The following is a 21,167-nucleotide window of genomic DNA, read 5'->3' as shown; positions in this document are numbered from 1 at the left end:
CATTGCATCATATTAAATTATTTAGTAAATATGTAACATTTAAAAAATATGGAATTTGTATATGTGTAAAAATGCACATTCAGTACTGTAGACATCTACTGCAGTTTAAAAGTGAAATTAACTATGTTGTAAACATATCTGTAGTGCCTGAAGCCTACTATCTGGGTTAAAGAATATGACTATTTAACCTGAAGCACTGACCACTGGTATCTGCTTATCAAAATGTGACTGTTCAGAATTAAATATTGTTTCCAAATATTCAACTCATATTCTAACAGTACCAGGGATTTGGGGCTAGTGACGTGACTATAGTACCATGAACTGGGGTAGATTGTTTAGGTATTACTGAGTTATTATTTGTATCCCTTATATAAAAATAGTGTGTGTGTGTGTGTGTGTGTGTGTGTGTGTGTGTGTGTGTGTGTGTGTGTGTGTGTGTGTGTGTGTGTGCGTGTTTCAATTACAAATGCTAATACTGTACTGTAAGATGTTAGGCTCAGTCTAATGAGGGAGAAATCAAGGGAAATCATGGACTATAAGTCTGTTCTGCAGGTGTACAGTGTAAATATTATTTTGGGATGCCATGTGTTTGCTATTCCTTGCAGTAGCCAGATGTATTTACTGTACATTCCTAAGGTCAACTGCCCTCACATATTAACTGTCTTGCAGTTGTGTGGCTTAAGAGACCATACCACTGCTAACTGCATGTTATTTAGTGTAGCTGTGAAGATTAAAAACTGCATTGTCTTTCATTTTGTTGGCAGTGGTAGGATATACTGTTAAATAACATTTATAGCCTGCAAAATAATTTTGATGCTAGAATGTGTGGGTAAACTTTTAGTCACTATCTAAACATGTGACAGTTTGCATTTCATAGTAGTTGCTTTGATTGGCAGAAAACTTCACAAAGAGACAAAATGAGTATGGGATATTATGAAAAAATATCACTGTCACAACTGATTTAAAAATGCAAAATTAAAGGAAACCCAGATAATTTAAATTAGAATGAGTTGATAACTACCTTGCTCTCAGGGAAACTGGAGCCTACTGGACTTGGAGACAGAGGAGGATGTTTTAGCACTGTACATAATATCAAGACATCAGTAGACTATAGACTAGAAGCACACATATAATGTCTGCATCCACAACACCAAAACTGTAATTTATATGGCATTATGTTGCATTTTATTACATTAATGGCACTGATGACAGAATTAGACAATACATCTATCTAGTCTACCACTTCAGACCTATGTAGTCTACCACTTCAGAGAATTTCATCTCCTATGCCACATCCAGCCCTGTTACCCTCTTCACTTCTTGTCTAGCTGCCACATGGCCTCTTGAATATCTCTCTGGAGTTCATTTCTGTCAGTGATTCTAATAGTCCATTCCCTGTGTTTTTAACCTCAGTGTAAAAAAAAAAAAGGTATTCTTGTAGATCTAGGAAGTGGTTATACCTGATGTCTACATTCTTTCCTAATCCCCTCTGGTCTTCCTCTACATGGTGAATCCTTCACATCTCCTTTATAAGATCTTATGTGCCAGCATTGTTTCCTTCTGCTCTAATAGTTTCAGAATAGCTGTAGCTCATATAGTTACTTAGACATTGTCCTTCTCCTCCATTACATTGAACTTTTTGCAGCTTTCTTGTGAGTTCCTTCTAGCAACCTGAGGTATGTTTCCTTACATGGTCTCCAAAACTGCATGCGGTTCACTAGATCTAATCAGACCATGGCTCTGTAGAACAGGAGCATTACATCCTTCTGTCTGCAGTTTCTACATGAGGATTCATCCCTGCATTCTGCTGACTTTTACTACTTCTTGATCTCTTTACTCCTATAGGTCCATACTAGATGTGATCAGCATACACGGATCTTTTTCCTGTTTTGTTGCAATCACTTCTCTTCCCTCTATCAATGACTTCCCACCTTGGCTGTTGTAGTATGGACCAAGATAGTTAGTCCTTTCTAAACAGTGGATGTTTCATACATACATGTAAGAAAGAGTAATAGCAAAGATCTTGATCACAGAGCAATACAACACTTAGAATGATGTGTTTTCTATTGCATGCTACAGGAACCACATTAATACATGACGTGGCCTAACCATGAGTCAGTAGAGACTTTCTACATCCTAGTCTATATACAATATATGATAATGTCCTTGGGTCAGGTTGCAACTACACTACCAAGATTGACATCAGAGTGTACGTGTAATGTGTGCAGGGTCCTCATGTGAAATTGTACTCACTCATATGAAATGCATAGTTGGTGGCACAGTGGCACAGCAGATAGTGTTGTCACCTCACAGCCAGAGATTCCCCGGTTTGATTCTTGGCTGGGGGTGCCTTCTGTGTGGAGTGTACATGTCCTTCCTGTGTTTTCTTGGGTTTCCTCTGGGTGCTCCAGTTTCCTCCCACATTCCAAAAATATGCGATAAGTGGATTGGATACTCTAAATATGCCATAGATGTGAGTGTGCATGCAAGTGTGTGGTGTGGAAGAATTACCAGGGCAGGGCTTGCCATCAAGAGGTGTAAGCCATCTCTCTATATGATTGTCACTGTTGAAGTGACACCCTGACCCCATGTGCATGGGAAAAGGGGTGTGTAGGTAGATGCATGGATGGAGATCAAATGCAAAGCAAAATTAAACAAAACAGCAAAGATATAATCACAGCATGAGCATTCACCATGAGAGTGAATCACGTCTTCAATAGGAAAATAGTACTGTGCAGTCAGCCATTATCCAGTAGGAGACAATGGGCAGTAACAGACAGCAGCCAGTAGTAAATGGACACTCATTAGATGAAATGTCAAATCATGTACACCTGAGCATAACACGTCAGAGTGACAGCATAGGACATACATAGTTTGTCCTGACATGCTACATATAAAAAAACTGCGTACAAAGGATTAGTCCAGATAAAATCATTTTAACTATCAGATCTAGGAGACTGTCTCACTAATACCCTCCCTGTGGAAGGATTAAAGATGCCTTATTGAAGCTGAAGTTTCAAATAATTTATTCAGTTATTTAGGTAGATAGATGACTGTTCTTGTTCTAATCCATTATATTCAAATTACTGACCTGTTGAATGTAACGGATTAGAGCAAGAACATTCATCCTGCAATACCTAAATAATAGGGACCTCTTAAATGACAGGACAGTGGCAATTGCACAGGTCTGCATGCACTTATGCCCTCACTTAAGACAGCAGCAGTAGCTAAACCAGTACTGCATGGACGTATATGACAATCTCACCTCTCCTATTTGTATGTCTTAACATGTTTCACCATTTTAATGTCCTGTACCAGGTTTTATATATACACAGAAGCTTCTGGTTGATGTTCTCAGTATGCCTGTGCATGAATGGACCTCTAACAGATATCATGCAAAGGATGACATGTATGACACAGTGACATTATCAACTTAATACTCCTTTATGAACAATATCTTGTGGTTTGCTGCTATGTCTTGCACTTTTTGTGGAGCTGTCGTTGTACAAAAACCCACTTTATTTGCCATAACAACAGACTGCAATACTTGTTTGGTTGATCAGCTTGTGCTTCAGTGAACTGTAATCTAACATACCTCTTTAATCAAATAATGTTATAAAGATAACATTTATGACAGTGCAAGGTTTTGTAACCTCAGATTTATTTACATTGATTTGAAGGGGATCAAAATATCCTGTAGGGGCGTGGCCAAGATGCCTAGGAGACAATAGCACGTTTTTGATGCTGTGCCTTTACAGATTTTTTTCTGACAGGATTTTATTACTTCAACTCAAAAAACATTGAAGATTTTTTTCACACTTAATCATCTTAATATTGTAGATAATATTTTTCAGAAGAAATTGCAATTTTATTGATTTTTTTATAAAGAAATTTCCTGTCAGAAGTTCTGCTACTTACTGCAGACTGAAACAGATATGAGTTATTCAAAAACTTTTCTTCAAGATGCACCATGAAGAAGGAACCTCAAACAATAATTGCCATCTTTCAAGATCTTTCTATGAAAATGGATAATCTAGGGAAGATTATGGAAAATATGAAGAAAGAAAGTAAGAAACAAACAGATGATCTGAAAAAAATAATTACTAAGCACTCTGACCAATTTGCAGCTATAGAAGAATCTGTGAATGATATAGATGGTAGGCAAATGGAAAATGATAACCAGATAGATTTTTTTACTAAAACAAAACAATCAACTACTAGAAAAAGTGGAAGATCTGAAATGTAGATCCAGAAGAAATAATATCAGAATATACTGAGTCCCAGAAAAAAATGGAAGGAAATAATATGGTTCTCTTTCTAAATGAATGGCTACCAAAAATATTAAATCTCCCTGAAGTTTTAGATTTTGAGATCGAGAGAGCTCACAGGTCCCTGTCAAATATATCTTCATCAAAAAATTCAACCTCAGTGAGATCCATTATTGTAAAATTCTTATCTACACAATACAAAGACTTAATACTAATAGCTGCAGGAATCCAGTTCAAGTTGATGGAAAAAAATATAAGATTTGACACTGATTACACATGCACAGTAATTACAAAGAGAAAAGCATGTGTTCCACTTATCAAAGACTTGAAAAAGGCTAACATCAAAGCTCAGATTATGTTCCCAGCCAGAATCAAAATTACCCTTTTAGATGGTTAGAAAATTTTCAACAACCTTGAAGAACTTCAGATTTTGTGAAGAAAAACAACCTGCTTAATAAAGTAGAAGACATGGACCTTTCCTTACCTGGTCTGAAAACACAAGCTACTAATAGTAAACTATCCGCAACTGATAAAATTAGTAAAAAGCTTAAAGGTAAATAGTTTTGAAAATATACAGATTCAAAGTTCTCCAGCAAACAATACCCCAAGAACATCACAGGAAACAAATAAATCCTTAAAGGTACAACATTTCATATTCTCTTTATGAATAAGCTTACTTTTTTATTTAGTTTTTATCTAATTTTTGTCTTTCTCTTTTCCTCTTCTCTCTCCATTCCCTTCCTTCACTCTCTCTTCCGTTTCCTTTATTTCATATAACATAATAATCTAAACATGTCTAAACACTTTAATTTAAAGGAATTTGATTAAGCTCTATCATTATAAACACTTTATAACAGATATCCAATATGCAGACCACTGAAAATATATAATTTTTCATTATTGCTAGTGACACTTGCAAGCATCCTTCCTCGTTTTGCTTTCTTATTAATCCTATAGATATGATAAGTGATAGAAAAATAACCCTTAAATAAAAGTAACGTGCAGTATTTATCTGAAACAGATCTTCTACATATGTATTTACTGTTGATATCTCATAAAATTCATTCTTGAAAACTATGTTGTGATTTGAATGCAGTATATGTCTCTAATGTAATGAAACAGACTTTTCTAATGAGCTTTGAGTGGTTCTAGTTTACATAAGCATATGTAAAGGTAAATATATATGTTAATTAAACAAGCAGACTTAATATCTAACCAGTGAATTTATGTAATAGCAGAAGGGAGAGGGACGGGGGAATCTGAATGCACTAATTAGCTTACTTAAATAGAATCATTATGGAGTTTTTATTAGCCCTTTTCTGTTTATTTGTTTTATTGTGTTCGAGCATTTTATGCCATCTTAAACTCAAGCAGTTTAGTTAGATTTACCTTTGAGTGGCATTTTACCGCCGCAATGTCAAAAAAGCTTAATCAGAATTACATCTCGAGCATACAACTCAACCTGCTTGCTCATTTCTCTCAATCCATTAGTGTAGCAGCGTGAATGGACCTACAGGGTGACCTGTGAATTCCTGTTGCATCTTGATGAATATCTGCGACTAAGACAAGGAAATAAATGAAGCAGCATCATTACAAATTAGGAGATGTTTGGACTTGTTAAAACCTAACACGCATGTAAGTGATTTAATTTAAATATACATGCACAAGAAGTTTCAGCGACATTGTGCACGTTCTGAATTTGTTAACTATTGAATCTGTACAATTGGTTATAATAATAATCTAGTCAAATGAATGGACAGTTATCTTGTATAAGGTTAATAGATACAGCTTGTAGATAATCCTACGGAAGTTCATATAACTGCCTAGCAATTATGAGAGCTGAATCCAGTTTTCTTTAACTGCCAGAGCGAGTCATGCATGGATTTAATTTAACTGAAAAACTTTTGTGTACCGGCTTTAAAAAAAGGTAAACCAAAAACAACTTTAAAATATTATGGCTCTTCACACACATACATATATATATATATATATATATATATATATATATATATATATATATATATATATATATATATATATATATATTTATATATGTCAGTAAAGTATATGCATTATATAAAGTGTGGAACAATCCATTTCCCTAAATGGAGATACGAAATGTGAAATAAATATTTGTATGGTTGTGTTCACATGTTATGTTTACTTTGATACGCTTGATTTTGCTTGAGCTGATAATTGACATATGAGGAAAACATTGAAGTGGTATTAGTTATGTTTTTGTAGTGCAAGTAAACACTCATGTTCAAATATTGAAACCATTTTATATAGCATATTCTCATAGTCAGTCACTAGATATAGTTAATATCTGTTATAGATATAATATAACTAATTAGAAATTTCTTGCAGTTTACAAACTTCACAGTCCAATCTAACTGCCATTCACAATAAAATATGTCTTTTCATCAACTGAAAGTAATATACATATGATATTGCGTTTAAGATCTATGCAGTTCAGTTCAAGAAAGACTATCATATTTAACTCTCATAACCAACTACTCATAATCTGTCATAGTCAAACACACATTAGTTAAAACTATAATATTCATGTTATTAAATATTTCTGAAGAGTAGCTTTTTTTTTCATCACATTACATATATTTATTGAAATGGCAGTAGTACCCAATTGATGTAGACTACTGTTCTTAGGATGGATGAAAGTGGTTTTGATGATTTTCTCATCAAGCCAGGAATTAAGTATTCCATGTTTAGAGTTGTATTTAGTTTTGAATGCTTTTTAGTTACATTTAGTTTAATCTTTATGTCCATGGCAGAATCTTTAATACCTAAAGGTGTCTACAAAAGTGTTTTCATATAAAATGTATGTCCTTAAATGTTAACGGTCTTAACAACCCTATAAAGAGAGGAAGTTTAATCAATTATGTGAAAACAAATAACATATATATTTCCTTCCTGCAAGAAACCCATATAATAGAAAATGATTTAGACAAAATACCATTTAATGGTTACTCAATAGTTGTGGAATCTCACTATCAGACCAAATGAAGAGGCAGTATGATATTATGGAGGAAATCGTTACTAATACCTAAAATAATTAATTTGTATTCAGATAAAAATTGCATGTTTTGTTTAATTATCCTAGAAATAAATAAAAAAACAAGTCACATTGGCTAATACATACTGGATACCTGGTATCGGTGCTGAAACGATGAATAAATACCTGGAATGAGTTTCAATTAGATCTAAAGGAGATATAATATATGCAGGTGACTTCAATTGTACCCTTTCCAGGAGTGACACTAATAAAAGTGGCAACTTCAAGATCTCTGCCCCTGTTAAAAGATTGAATAATTTTGTCACTCTCTCAAATCTAAGAGAAATTTATGAAATGAACGCAAATCCTAATCTAAAATCCACACATTATTCATATAAATTTGGTACACAAACAACTATTGATAAAATATTTGTTATTGATAATTTATTCTCTAAAATACAGGAAGTTTTGATTAGTTCATGTCCAATGTCTAACCACAATTCTATTTTCTTTAAAATGAACATTAAACCAATTAGTCTAATCTTTTGGCAAAGAATACCAGCTTACATCATTAAACTAAGTGGGTTTAAAGAATGGCTATTGAAAGAAATAAAGTTATTTCTTGACATTAATGATAACAATAACCTTTAAAGTAATTGTTTGGGACCCATTAAAATCCTACATATTTAGTAAAATTAAAACTTGGTACTTGAACAAAAGGAAAGAGTGGGAAAGTGAACTAATAAAAATACACTTGAAAATTGGCACATTAAAAAGCAACTTAAGTAATCAGGATATAAACTCAAATGCAGAGCTAAAATAACTAAACTTAGCATATATGGAAATGCTGCCCAATAAGGTTGCAATAAATCTAGAAAGAATCAAAATGCAATCTTATTCAGTTAATCCTAAAAACATGCATACGTTAGCTGTGAAATCAAAAAAATTAACTAATGTTAAACATATAAAGGGAGATTGCGGATGAAACTAAAAACAAAACTAGATATGTGACAGATTTAGAAGAAATTCTAGAAGTATTTAGAAAGCATCATGAAACAATAAACACAATGAACTCAAATATTAGCAACAATGTCTTAAAGGACAATTTCTCAAAAGCGAACATAAGCAATAAATTAACAAAAGAACAAAATACTAAGTTGCTCAAACCATTAACATTAAGAGAATTAAAAGAAAGAATTAAAAGTCTCAAAAATAACAAAACTCCAGGGCTAGACAGATTAATAGGAGAAATATAAAAATTACTGCCAGACAAAGTGTTAAAGACACTATTAGAAGCTTTTGAAGAATTTAGAAAAAAGACAAACTCATTCCCCTCTTGGAAGTATGCCATTAATCTACCATCCTAAAAGATGATAACGATCCTAAACTAGTAACTTCTTATCATCCTATATCCCTATTGAATGTGGACTATAAATTTTTACATCAATCCTTGCCAACAGACAATCAATTAATGCCTAAATTAACAGTAGATGGCAAAACTGGCTTCATTCTAAATAGAAAAGTCTAAGATAATCTTATCAGACTCCTATCTATAATAGATTATGCAAACACGAAAAAGAAAGAACTCTCAATCATTTGCCTAAATCTGGACAAGGTGTTTGATTCCATGAATTTGTCCTATTTATTTAAAGTATTGGAAATATATAACTTTTCTCCTAAATTTATAGATATACTAAACAGATTATATGAAAACTTGATATCATATGTCAAAATTGGTGCTTTCTTATTAGGTCCACTCAAAATCCTTTAGGGTACTAAACAAGGCTGCCCATTGTCACCCTTATTGTTTGCCTTGTCAGTAAAGCCACTAGCTAACTACATAAGAGCAAATCCCAGAATGAGTTTTTTTCTGTTAACTCAAATTACAATTCCAAAATACAACTTTTTGCAGATGATATCCTGCTAATAATTGGAGATATAGATTTTTCTATTGATTACATTATAAAATCCCTAAAAGTTTTTGAAGAGATTTTAGGCTTGAGTTTTAATCATAACAAACAGAAACATTGGTAGTAAATAAAAGAATAGATATTCTGCTAAGAAAATATAGTAAATTCAACTGGACAAATGACATGCTTAAATACTTAGGAATATCCATAAAATCAAACTGGAATAACAGTATAAAACAAACTATAAAAACTTAATATCTATAGTCAAAGAATATTTAAATAGATGGAACAAAATGCTTTTCACTATAAAAGAAATACTATCATTAATAAAAATGATCATATTATCTAAAATGCTGTTATTTTGCTGTTCTTTTTCCAAATTTTAATTACATCTCCTTCCAAAAAATTAAAAAAGCAACTAAATTCCATGTTAATAAACTTTCTATGGTTTCCCCAAAAGCCAAGAAATAGTCATGCGTGGCATTATAGAAGCTGGGAGGATGGTGAAATTGCATTTCCAAACTTAGAACTTTATGCAGAATCAGCCATCCTTAATGTGATAAGTCAATGGTTAAACTCTAAATACATATCTAATTGAAAAAAACCTTTATATAAACATTATATTATATGATATTGATATAAATATAGAAAATAATATGCTTATAAAAACCAATAAAATCTTCCTAGTGGTTAAAGACTTTGTTTACAATGTCAATAAAAAAGAAAGAACTTTTTTATTTGTTAATTATATATTAAGTAACTTTAAAAAGATAATGAACAAGAATTACATGTTAAAAAACTTTATTTTTTAATGTTTCCCATATAATACACAAAGGCATGCTTAGAGTCTTTCAATATAAGTAAAATAAAAGACATGGAAGAAAATGGATTAGTATTCTGGCATTAATGTCTAGGTAATAAAAATAATATATATGAACAAAATTCTCTTATTGCCAGATACAATATAAATCATAATAACTGGTTAAACATACAAATATTCAGAGAATACATAGTCAATCAATTTAAAATATATCAAATAACAAATATAAAATCCCTACCCAAAATACTTTCTCTCTTTTGCGAAATAAATACTTTGCATATTAACAACAATTTCTCATTGTCAAGACTATACAAGTCTTTAAGATCTGATCTGCAAATCTCAGAGGATTCTCTATGGAATTACACAGAAAATATAAACAAATCAAGCTTTTCAGAGGGTGAGAAAACATTAATACTTAAATCAATTAATAATGCAACGTCATCTCCTTTTTGGAAAATTTTCATATGGAAGTATATACATAGGAGTTGTATTACTCCACATAAAATGGCATTAATATCAAAAAATGATTTTAATAAATGTTGGAGATGTGAGGAAACACTATGTGCTGACTGGGTACACGTGTTCATTACATGCAAAATAGTAACTCCATTTTGGTTAGACTTTAGAAATTTTGTAAAGCCATTGTGGTCAGACAAATGTGAAGTGTCAACAAAAAACAAGTAATCTCCGTGGTATCCCCGAAGTCTCAAAACAACCCACTAAAGTGTAGTGGGTCTAAAAACAAAACAGTGTAAGTAGTAGTCATTTAAGTAGTAGTCACCCTAGTCCACATGGCATAGCTTCAGGCGAATATGAGCATTTTATTTATTTATTTGATTTATTATTTTTTGGGGGGGATGAGGAAGGAAATGTACCCTTTTCAGTTTCTTTGAAGACATATAGCTGAAAATGTTAGTGCCCCTGCTTTTTTTATCCACCGTTATGCTTAAAAGCAACTGATTCTGCAATAAAATAAACAATTAGTATATCTCTTGACTGTTGCTATAAGTGTCTCTCCAAGAGGATTCTACATCAGTGGGTCTGCTGTATTGCTTTTTAACTAGATCCCTCAGAATTCTACATATTGAATTGTATTTGTAATTTAAAATGTTTGCAATTATAATGGAATATTTGGCCATGATCATCAATTGTTTGTACAACTTATGTTGAAATTGAGTACATTATTTCCCAGTGCATCTATTACCAATCTTTCAAGATGATTTCTTTATTGTTCTTTTTCCGGATATTTGTAAAAATGTCAGCAAAGCTATATTCATGGGTATATTTTTCTATTTTTGAGCTTTCTGCTCTCATACCTAAAATCAAAGAATGTTTTTCTGTCATTGTATTTTGTTCATTGAGAACGGTTATATATGCGCATGCACAGCACATTCACACAGACACATACTGTTTAGACATTTCTAAGTCTTGAAATTTAAATAAAAATTTCTCTCCCTCCTCCTCATGTAAAAGGGAATGAATGCCAATGAGAATGAAACAACAAAGTCTATCAAGAATTCCTTACCAAACAAAGGGCTTTAGAAGAACAGATGTCATGTCACCCTTCTATACTGGGAGAACTTGTAGTTATAGAATCATGTTATGTCAAGTAGACTTGTCGAGTGAATATTCTGCTAACTTATCAGTTCATCTGTTTGTGGTTTATATGACCTTTATTTAAAAGACTGTAGATCTTTCATGGGTCTTTTGTTAATAAAAGTTGTGATAACCACAGAGTTAGTATATATAAATCATGAAATTGAAGAGTGGGGGGATGATGCTCCTGAAGCTCCCCACCCCATGCATGCTTTGTTTTTGTTGAATACATTTACATTTATCTTTATGTTATTTTTTGTAACTGTGAGTGTTCAGTTTGCATAAGAGAAGGTAAAAGTATTAGTATCAATTTTTATGTAGCCTGTTTTAGCTGTTTATACCAGTTATTTGATTGAAAGTAGACGGACGTTTATAGGAAATAGAGGATATAAAAGTGAAGTTCAAATATATGATCAACAATATATCTGAAGACTGCTTTTTGAGAAGGAGAAATGTGTGTCTATAATACATTTATATGTTGTTCTCTGGTAAATATTTAGACATACTCTGCTGTGTTTTTCTCAGGGATGTTTTCTTTAGTGTTTGCATATGTAGGTATGTACTATCTCAGTTGTTGAAACTGTTTCATTTCCATTTGGTGATTATTTCTAATTATTGTTTGTTTTTATATTACTGATTTTGATGTACAATTGTAATATATTATTATTATTATTATTATTATTATCATTATTATTATTATTTTGGCTTGTGTGCAGCAGTTAGAGTTGCTACCGCACAGCAATAGGTTCTCTGGTTCAATTCTTGGCTGGGGTGCCTTCTGTGCAGAGTCTGCATGTCCTCCCTGTGCTTGCGTGGGTTTCCTCCGGGTGCTCCGGTTTCCTCCCACATCCCAAAGACATGCTGTAGGTGGATTGGACACTCTAAATTGGCCCTAGGCATGAGTGCGTGCATGTGTGTGCCTTCTGTGGAAGGCTGGGCGCCGGGCTGGCAACTCAACACCGTAAAACTCCACTGCCAATCATGAGCAGACAGGTGATTAGCTGTGGCGACTACTAACCGAGAAAAGCCGAAAGAAGAAGATCATTATTTTGGCTTGTGGTTATAATGAAATGTGTTTTTACTGTTCAGCAATTGTGATAGTTGTTCTTTAATGCATTAGGTTTCAATGATTATTTTAATGATGATTACCCATATATGTTATACAGCAGTGCATCCTCAGTCTAGCTTATGGAAAATGTGCTACTCATATAATTTCCTAGGCATGATCTAGAATGGTCTTGACAACATCTAAAATGGGTTATTGGCTTCATTCACTCTCCCAATTCTTTCTCAGTCTAGCCCTTTCTGTTGCCATCTCCAATTTTAACTAAAGTTTCCTCTTCCTTTTTCCATTTTTTATTATGCTGTACCACCTGCACTTAATCCTGGTTTTGGAAATCACAACTATCTTTACCCACTTAGAAAAAAAAAGGTTTAGTGTTTCTGAATGTCCCAATTCCTACTGCACCCAGTTCTACATATTTTGTTTTCATTTGTACATGCACAGCAACACACTCATGGCCTTGCTTCGTGTTTCTTTCTATCAACATATTGGGTATGAGCTCCTCCCTCAGACTCTGTAGGCTCTAGTTTAGACAGACTGCTCTCTTCTTACCTTCTGCTCATGTCTCATACTTACACTGCTTGTTTTAATTACTAACTGTATCTTGTCAAAGAGTATGGGTATCAAAGTTACACAATGTTTATATAATGATTTCAGATAAAAAGAAAATTAACAAGGTCACGTACAACATAATATAAAAACGTGCATGTTATGTAAGCATTTCACTAAAGTGTTCTATATTTTATAGCAGAACAATCTTCCAGTTTTACTGTGTCTCATACTTAGATTATATTTCTTCACGCCACTGGAGCTCAGGAAATTTGCACTGTAACTTCCAATGGGCATAAACTAAGCATTTTGATAGAATCAAAATATATCCTCACATTACAAACAAATGTTCATATCTCTGGAACTGTAGGGGTTATGAAAGAAGTGCAAATGGCACACCCTTCAGCACAAACTATTTTTATAGTTGTAGTATTCTTTAGGTTCTAGGTCTTAAACCAAATTTCATAAGTCACAGTAAACACAGTGACTATTAAATTTGTAACATTTTGTAAACAACTAACAATATCTCAGCAAATACTCAAGTTACACGCATACTGTCAGCAGGATTTTGTTCATCTAGCTGAGTGCTTTCATATGGGGCTAAGGAGCTTTGTCTGTGTTACTTAGTTGTTGAGATATTTAGAAAAATGTGAAAATTATATCTGTATTAATTAATATCATAAAAACAACAGTTAATATATATTTAACTGCACCAGACAGGGTCTATATTATATAGTCGATGTTTCAAAACTTCAAACTTCACATGAGTGAACTCATATGAGCGAAGTTCGAAACATCGACTATATAATAAAATATAAAAAAAAAAAACTTATCTTACCGCTCTGAGCAAGGGGGGAAAACCCCCTGCACCCACCACACCCCCCCTACTTAAATATACCAACTCCAAGAATGCACTTCAGTGCAGAAAGGGAAAATTTCTCATTCTGCACATGAAAAGCCATTGACTTTCACCTTCAACCTTTCCGACGTTCGATCATATAATGTCGACCATCTATGATTCGAACATGAGAATGGTCGCTCATCTAATATAGACCCACTAGACAGAGGTCAAATATTAATGCAATTGAGTCTGCCATTGTGTAAGCTTTAAGATGGATTCCTTTAAAACCTTGTACATAGCATGGTTTTGAAATTATTGATGCAAATATGAACAAGCAATGTGTGATGCCTAGAGGTGTCAGTAGGAGTTAACTACAGATACACCTGGAGGTGTCACATGGATGTAATAAGTGTGTAAGATCTGGAGTACAATTTATTTTCCCCCTCATTTCATCTAGAAAGTATAACTTCCTTCTGAATTGCCACAGATGAAAAATGCAGATAGAGTCCCTAACACTTATTGAAAATAACCATATAGGCATTCATATATCTTATTTCTTCAAATATAATACACATTTGTCACTGTATGATGATTGCCTTCTCCCAGTCCAAAATCTACTAACAAACAAATATTCATATAAAATGATATGGGGTTTTGGACCTCAATAGACAGTCTTTTCTAACAGAAAGGGGGTAACAAGACACAAATAGTGCAGTATATAACTAAAAATAGATAGTGAGCAGCGATGTGTAGGGATGGTGAGATTCACAAAAACATATGGTCCTTCGCTATGGCCATGACAAGATAAGCAGAGAATAAATTTGATGCATGCAGTAACACAAGCAGGCTTTCTAGTACAGTGCTTTGCCTAGTTTTGCTATGCATCATTCATTAACATACCCACGGAGGGTAGAAGGTTGATCAGGGCACAAGCATCATCCTTTGTACACATGGATGGAGTATAGTGTCAGGAGGAGCAATGCTAGCATAAGTGAAAGTGTCATTGGTAGAATAAACAGTAGCTATGCACACAGTTAGGAGGTCGGGCAGATTATATCCTCCAATGACAGGGTAGACGTCCCATGTGTGGAATGTTGGCTGGGTGTACTATGAGGCCTGGCAGTATCTGGACTGAAGGTATCCCATCCAAGGGATAGCAAACCAGTTGGGAGAACTATGTGAACCCTGACACTGTGCATCTGTGGTGTTCCAATAGAATATTGCAGTCAATGATGCCATGAATGGGCACTGTTAGATGTCACTCACAGCAGGACTACAGGGGAAAGTGATGATGTTGTATGTCAGGACCCTAACTGCAATGTCATGTGAGGTTTGTCCATGGTAAAACTAGAATAATGTCAGCCACATCCATGGGAGCATCTGCAAACAGTGTAGGAAGCAATCATGAAAAGGGTGAAATCATCCTCAGACTTATCTGTGCCACTTGTGTAAATCTACTGTGTGATCTTGCAGTGTGTATCCATCCCGAAGCATGGACACTGCTCCCAGTTGCTCATATCTGCATTGTGCACCAGTAGCTATGAATTGTGCCACCAGTGCCCTAAATAATCATGTATTCTCCTGTTGCTGTATGTCATGTTACTCGGGTCTATATTAGCGGATTAAAAATACATTTAAGTGAATACATAAACGTTGACACACATTGTGCGAAACGGGATTAAAGCAAACATCCAAAACTGCAAATGTGGATATTTCGAATGACCATGGTTGGCCCATCTGTGGATTAGCTGCATAAGGTAAGTGTTGGATAGTTAGGGACTTTAAGATTAGGGTGCAGCTTAACGTAAGTGCATACATAAGTAATGTATGTAAGATTTAGTGTAGGGTTAGAAGTAGGGTTTTGTTAAATGTATGTATGTAGCTTGTTCATTTTGTTAGTGTATATTTTCGTAGGGGAAGTGGGCGGTAGTTACAGATCTTAGGGTTAGGGAGGGGTTAAGGATAGTGCATAGTTAGTTGTGTATGTGAGGTTTAGTATAGGGCTAGAAGTAGGGCTTTGGTGGTTACTTTAGGTTAGAAGTATGGTTTGGTCATTGTGTGTATGTGGTTTATTTATTTTGTTTGGGTAGGTAGTATGTAGCGGGTGGTGGGGTTGGCCGACTATGACAGTTCGGTATTTTATTTTTTGCTATTTAGTGCATTCGGATTTTTGCAGTTCGAGGTATAGGGGTTGATGTTGAGGTATTCGCTATAAGGGATTTTTGATTTGGTAATATAGACCCATGTTACTCTGCATGCATTAGAGAATGTCCTGTAGTCCCTGGAGAGGTTGCATGTCCTCATGCAGCCTATGCAGCACACTCATCATTTCTGACATGGTGCAATTACTGGCCATCTGTGGCTGAATCACTGACCTACACATCTGCTGTTTAATGCCAAGGTTCATCCTTGTGCTTTCTGGCATCCAGTAACATTATCAGTGTTCCTATGAAGCAAATAAGCTAATTTCATATTATAACCTACCACCAAATTGATGTCCAGCAGCATTTATTGCCACTGCAGCAGTATTCCTTGCAAAAACTAGTCTGAGAAGGTCCCATCAGCTTTACGCTTCTGAAGAATACATAGGTCATGCATACAAGTGATTACAATGTCTTAAGTACAGAGAGACACAAAGTTATAAATTACCATGATTTGCAGGCAGAAACAAGGGCAATGCGGAGGAAGGATAACCAGACAGTTCCAATAGCTTTAACTCTGTATGAATTGCAGAAGGACTCAGTTTTGAGCACATTGTGAGTGCTGTGAAAAGCACTTTAGCTAACATCATACTAGTTTCACAAACCTTAATTATACTTTGGAATGGGGTTCATTCCCTTCATGATATTAGAAACCCAAAAGTCTTGGAGAAATTAAAAAAGGGTCTGAATGGAGAAATGACAGGGATCTGAATGGAAAGATATCAAGAAGTCCAAATAAAGAGATGATAGTCTACAAGCAAAGGAGGGTAGTATTGCTGGAAATGAATTTATCCTCAAGTCCTGGTGAGTACTTTTGCAGCACTGATATACAGTCTGTATTTTATATAGCATATATCATGAACAGAAGTTGGTTAAAAAATAAAAAAAAAGACAGCTGGGTGCACAAGTCCTGGGATAAAAAGTGCCCAATCCTGGTATGCTCACTAGTTCCAGGACTGGGGATAATGACAGGGTAAAATCCTCAAGACATGGAAACATTCCTATAACGGGGTTATACCAGGCTCAGGGGGTGGATGTCCACCTGTTGTAGATGGAAGTAGTAGTCCACAAAACCACAAAAACTGACAAGCCAAAAAAAGAGCCATAAAGATGCTACAGTGGACAATTGATGATAAGAAATGATTTATTACTATTATGCAAGAAGCACAGAACTTCCAGATAGAAGATATTCAAAAGATTGTGAGAGAAATTAGAGGAAAGAAAAACACATGCACAAGAAAAATCTGTCAAAAGCTTCAAATGCAAATTTGTGTTCATTAATACAACAGATTCATGGAAAAAATATGTAGACTGATAAACCTTGGGCTATTTGGAAAAAGAAGCAACTGAGGAAGTGTGAAAATATAAAGTACAAAACCTAGAGATTTCTGAAAGGTATAAATAAGAAGCATGGACATGGGAAAGAGAGAACTGGTATGGTGACATAAATTTATGTAAATGAGAAAGCTAAACTAATCAATACAGAGCAAGCAGCTCTAAAGATATCTGAAAAGAAATACAAGCAAAATCACCAAGATATGGAAAATTTCACAATACAAAAAATAAGATTACAAAGGGGGAACATAGAACAGATTAGTAAAGTAGAAGTTAAACAAATAGAAGTTGAATTTATGAAATACCTGCCAAGTGAACTATTTACTGTAGAAAGTCTAACACAGATAATGTCACAGCATAATGGAACAATAAATCCCCAAAGTAAGGAGGAGTGGGAGACATTTGAAGAAGAAATATGGACATAGGACAGTAAAAGAGACCTGATATGGTACAATATTTATGCAAAGGAGAAAGCAAAACTAATTAATACAAAAAAGCAGCACCAAAGATATTTGAAGAGAAATACTGGCAAAGGCATCCAGATATGGAAAATTTCACAATAAAAAAATAAGAAAACAAAGCAGGGAGTAGAAAAGAGGATTAGTAATGGAAATAACTATGGGATAGAAAATAATAATGGAAATAAAGGAATAAAAGAATTAAAGAAATAAGTTAAGAAATAAGAAGATTGCTTAACAAACTAAAACCTACGACCATTGCTTCTGATAATCTACCTGCTGACTACCTTAAGTTAGCAGCTGAAGATATAGCCTATCCAATATCAATACCAATTAGTCATTCCATTCATGAAAGCTCTGTACGCAAAATCTGAAAATCTTCCTACATAATACCAATACATAAAGGGGGAAACCAAAACCAACCTTACTAATTATAGACCTATCACAATTCTATCACCCCTATCCAAGATCTTAGAAAAATGCATCCATTCTCAATTCAAGAATCAACTTATCTCTGATAATCTCCTCACACCCAACATGGCTTTAACCTAGCCATAGCACCACTACAGCACTATTACATTTTACAGATGCCATCAACCATTTTAGAAACAATGGTCAGCTAGTCTCTTCAATATTTATTGATTTATTGAAAGCTTTTGATACAGTCTCCCACCCAAAACTTTTACAAGAACTCTTGTCTTTTAAGTTAAGCCACTCTGCTCTTCAATGGTTTCATGACTACTTTCCTGACAGACAACAAACAGTAAAATGGTACAATGAACTCCCTCCTACATTACCTGTTGCATTTGGTGTACCACATGGACCAATTTTAGGCCCTCTTTTATTTAACATTTTTATAAATAAGCTCCATTCTCCTACTAACTCTGATATAACTATACAATATGTAGACAAATCCACTCTTACATGCACAGCACCCTCCCTTTCTGAACACTACAAAAAAGCTCTCTTTTACTGATGTAGACTCTTGGCTTGTCAGCTCACAATTAATCTTTAACCCCAATAAAACAAAATTAATGCTATTTACAAACAACAAACCCTCAAACCAACACATACTTTTCCAAATCTACTCCTCAAATAACACTATGATCAAACCAGTATTTCATACCAAACTTCTTGGCATCACAATAGATAACAACTTTAAATTCTACAAACACCTCCAACTGTCATTAAACATGTTCACATTAAACGTGGTTCCCTCTATAGAGCCAAACCTTATCTCACTGATTTTTCCAGGCAATCTATCAGCAGGACACATTTACTATCTCCCCTCCTATATGCCTCTGCTATTTTCACCAACCTGAAGAAAATTGAAGTAGTTAAACTTGAAGTATATTAGAATAAAATTGTCAGATTTGCTAACATTCCCCATTTAGAACACGCCACCGTATTTGCAATGCAACAACTTAATTGGTTAGAATTACCCAATCTCCTTATATTTACCCAACTTTCAATAGCCCATAAGATAATATACCAAGCTGAGAAATGTCCAGCTCTACAAAACCTGCTTAACATCTAGTCCAACACAAGACAACTCAGATCCTCTGATAAACTCCTTCTACAAGTCACTAGGTCTAATAACTTCCATGTTGACTCATTATATTCCAATAGTATCTCCAGGTTATGGAACATGACCCCACAGCCAATACCATCCACTGCTAACCATCTTAAATTTAAAACACATCTCAAGTCTCGACTATCCAAATCATGGTTCTGCTTCTGTCTTATACCCAACTGAATATTAATACTATCTATTAATACTATTTATAGTTCTAATTTCTACCTGACATCCAATACTTAGTTACTTGCCCTACTAAGATAACTTCATCTTTTACTCACTCTCTCTCTCATAATCATTTTAATCTTTTCTTTTAGTCACTAACTCAGTGTTTTAACTTTTCTTTTAATTGTCACTATTTAACCGAGTACTACATTTTACCGTTCCCTTTGTCTACTTTTTAAACCAAATAAGCTATCATTAACTTCTTAATATATACTGACTTACATCTAATATAATTAATTCTCCTTATTACTGTATTGCTCTTTTATATTGTACTAAGTGCAATTTTTTTGTATGTTCAGCCTATGTACAACCTATGTGTGAATTTCACCTATTATTGCAATCTGCCCTGTTTATAAATTTTATTATTTTATTTCAACTATCTGTATATTATATATTTTATATAATACTGTCTGAATGTAAAGTATGATTGCTGAATGTAAAGTATGATACTTTGATTTATACTCAAGACTTGGAAACTGCATCAGTCAACTGGCATGTGGTCAACTTGCAGTTTCCAAGTCCGCATAATGTTGAACCAAAAAGTTCGACTACACTACAGCAAACAGGTAGTGTAGGTTGATATTTTGGGTTAGACATCATGTAGGGAGGTCGTGGTTCAGTGAGGAGAGGGAGATCATCCCATTCCTCACTGTAGTGAGATCCTGGAGTTGGTATATTTAATGTGCAGGGGGTGTGGGGGGGGTGCAGCTCCCACATGGGCGGTACAGGGCGTGAGTATCCCCCATGCAAAATAATACAATTCACTTATCGACAGTTGAGTGCAACAGTACGTTAATGTGCATAGCATGGGTGAATGATATCACCTCCTATGTCAAACCCGTCGAACCAGGAAGTTCAGGTATGTCATTTCTGATGTTTTGCCTTTTAGACATGTTAGAAATCAACATTTTCCATTGATCTTATGGTCATTTGATGGAAACATTTTCAAGAAAATGATAGTAAACCTATATTTCATATAATACTGTTTGAATGTAAAGTACCATTGTAAAGAGGGTCTTATCCTCTGGGCCTCTGCTGAAAAAGGGTTAACACACCAATCGGACTATCACAGGTAAACAAAGATAAAATAAATAACTAAGAACTACAGTTATGGATAACCTGCAAAGTGAAAGAGTTAGTATAAAAAATTGGTAACGTCACAGTAAGATGAAAGAGTGAGTCCCCAAATTAAGGAGAAACAGGTGGAGCAGGAAGCATTTGATCACTTGCCACATGAAGATACTCTTGAGCCTTCAGCAGGAAACCAGTGTAAAAGTTCAGCTGGAGTTGCACAGCAAGGGAAGGAGCAGGA

Source organism: Protopterus annectens, chromosome 16.part0 (genome assembly GCF_019279795.1).
Source record: "Protopterus annectens isolate FY-2018-M chromosome 16.part0, PAN1.0, whole genome shotgun sequence".
Classification (NCBI taxonomy): domain Eukaryota; kingdom Metazoa; phylum Chordata; order Ceratodontiformes; family Protopteridae; genus Protopterus; species Protopterus annectens.
Note: the sequence above shows the minus strand (reverse complement) of the source record.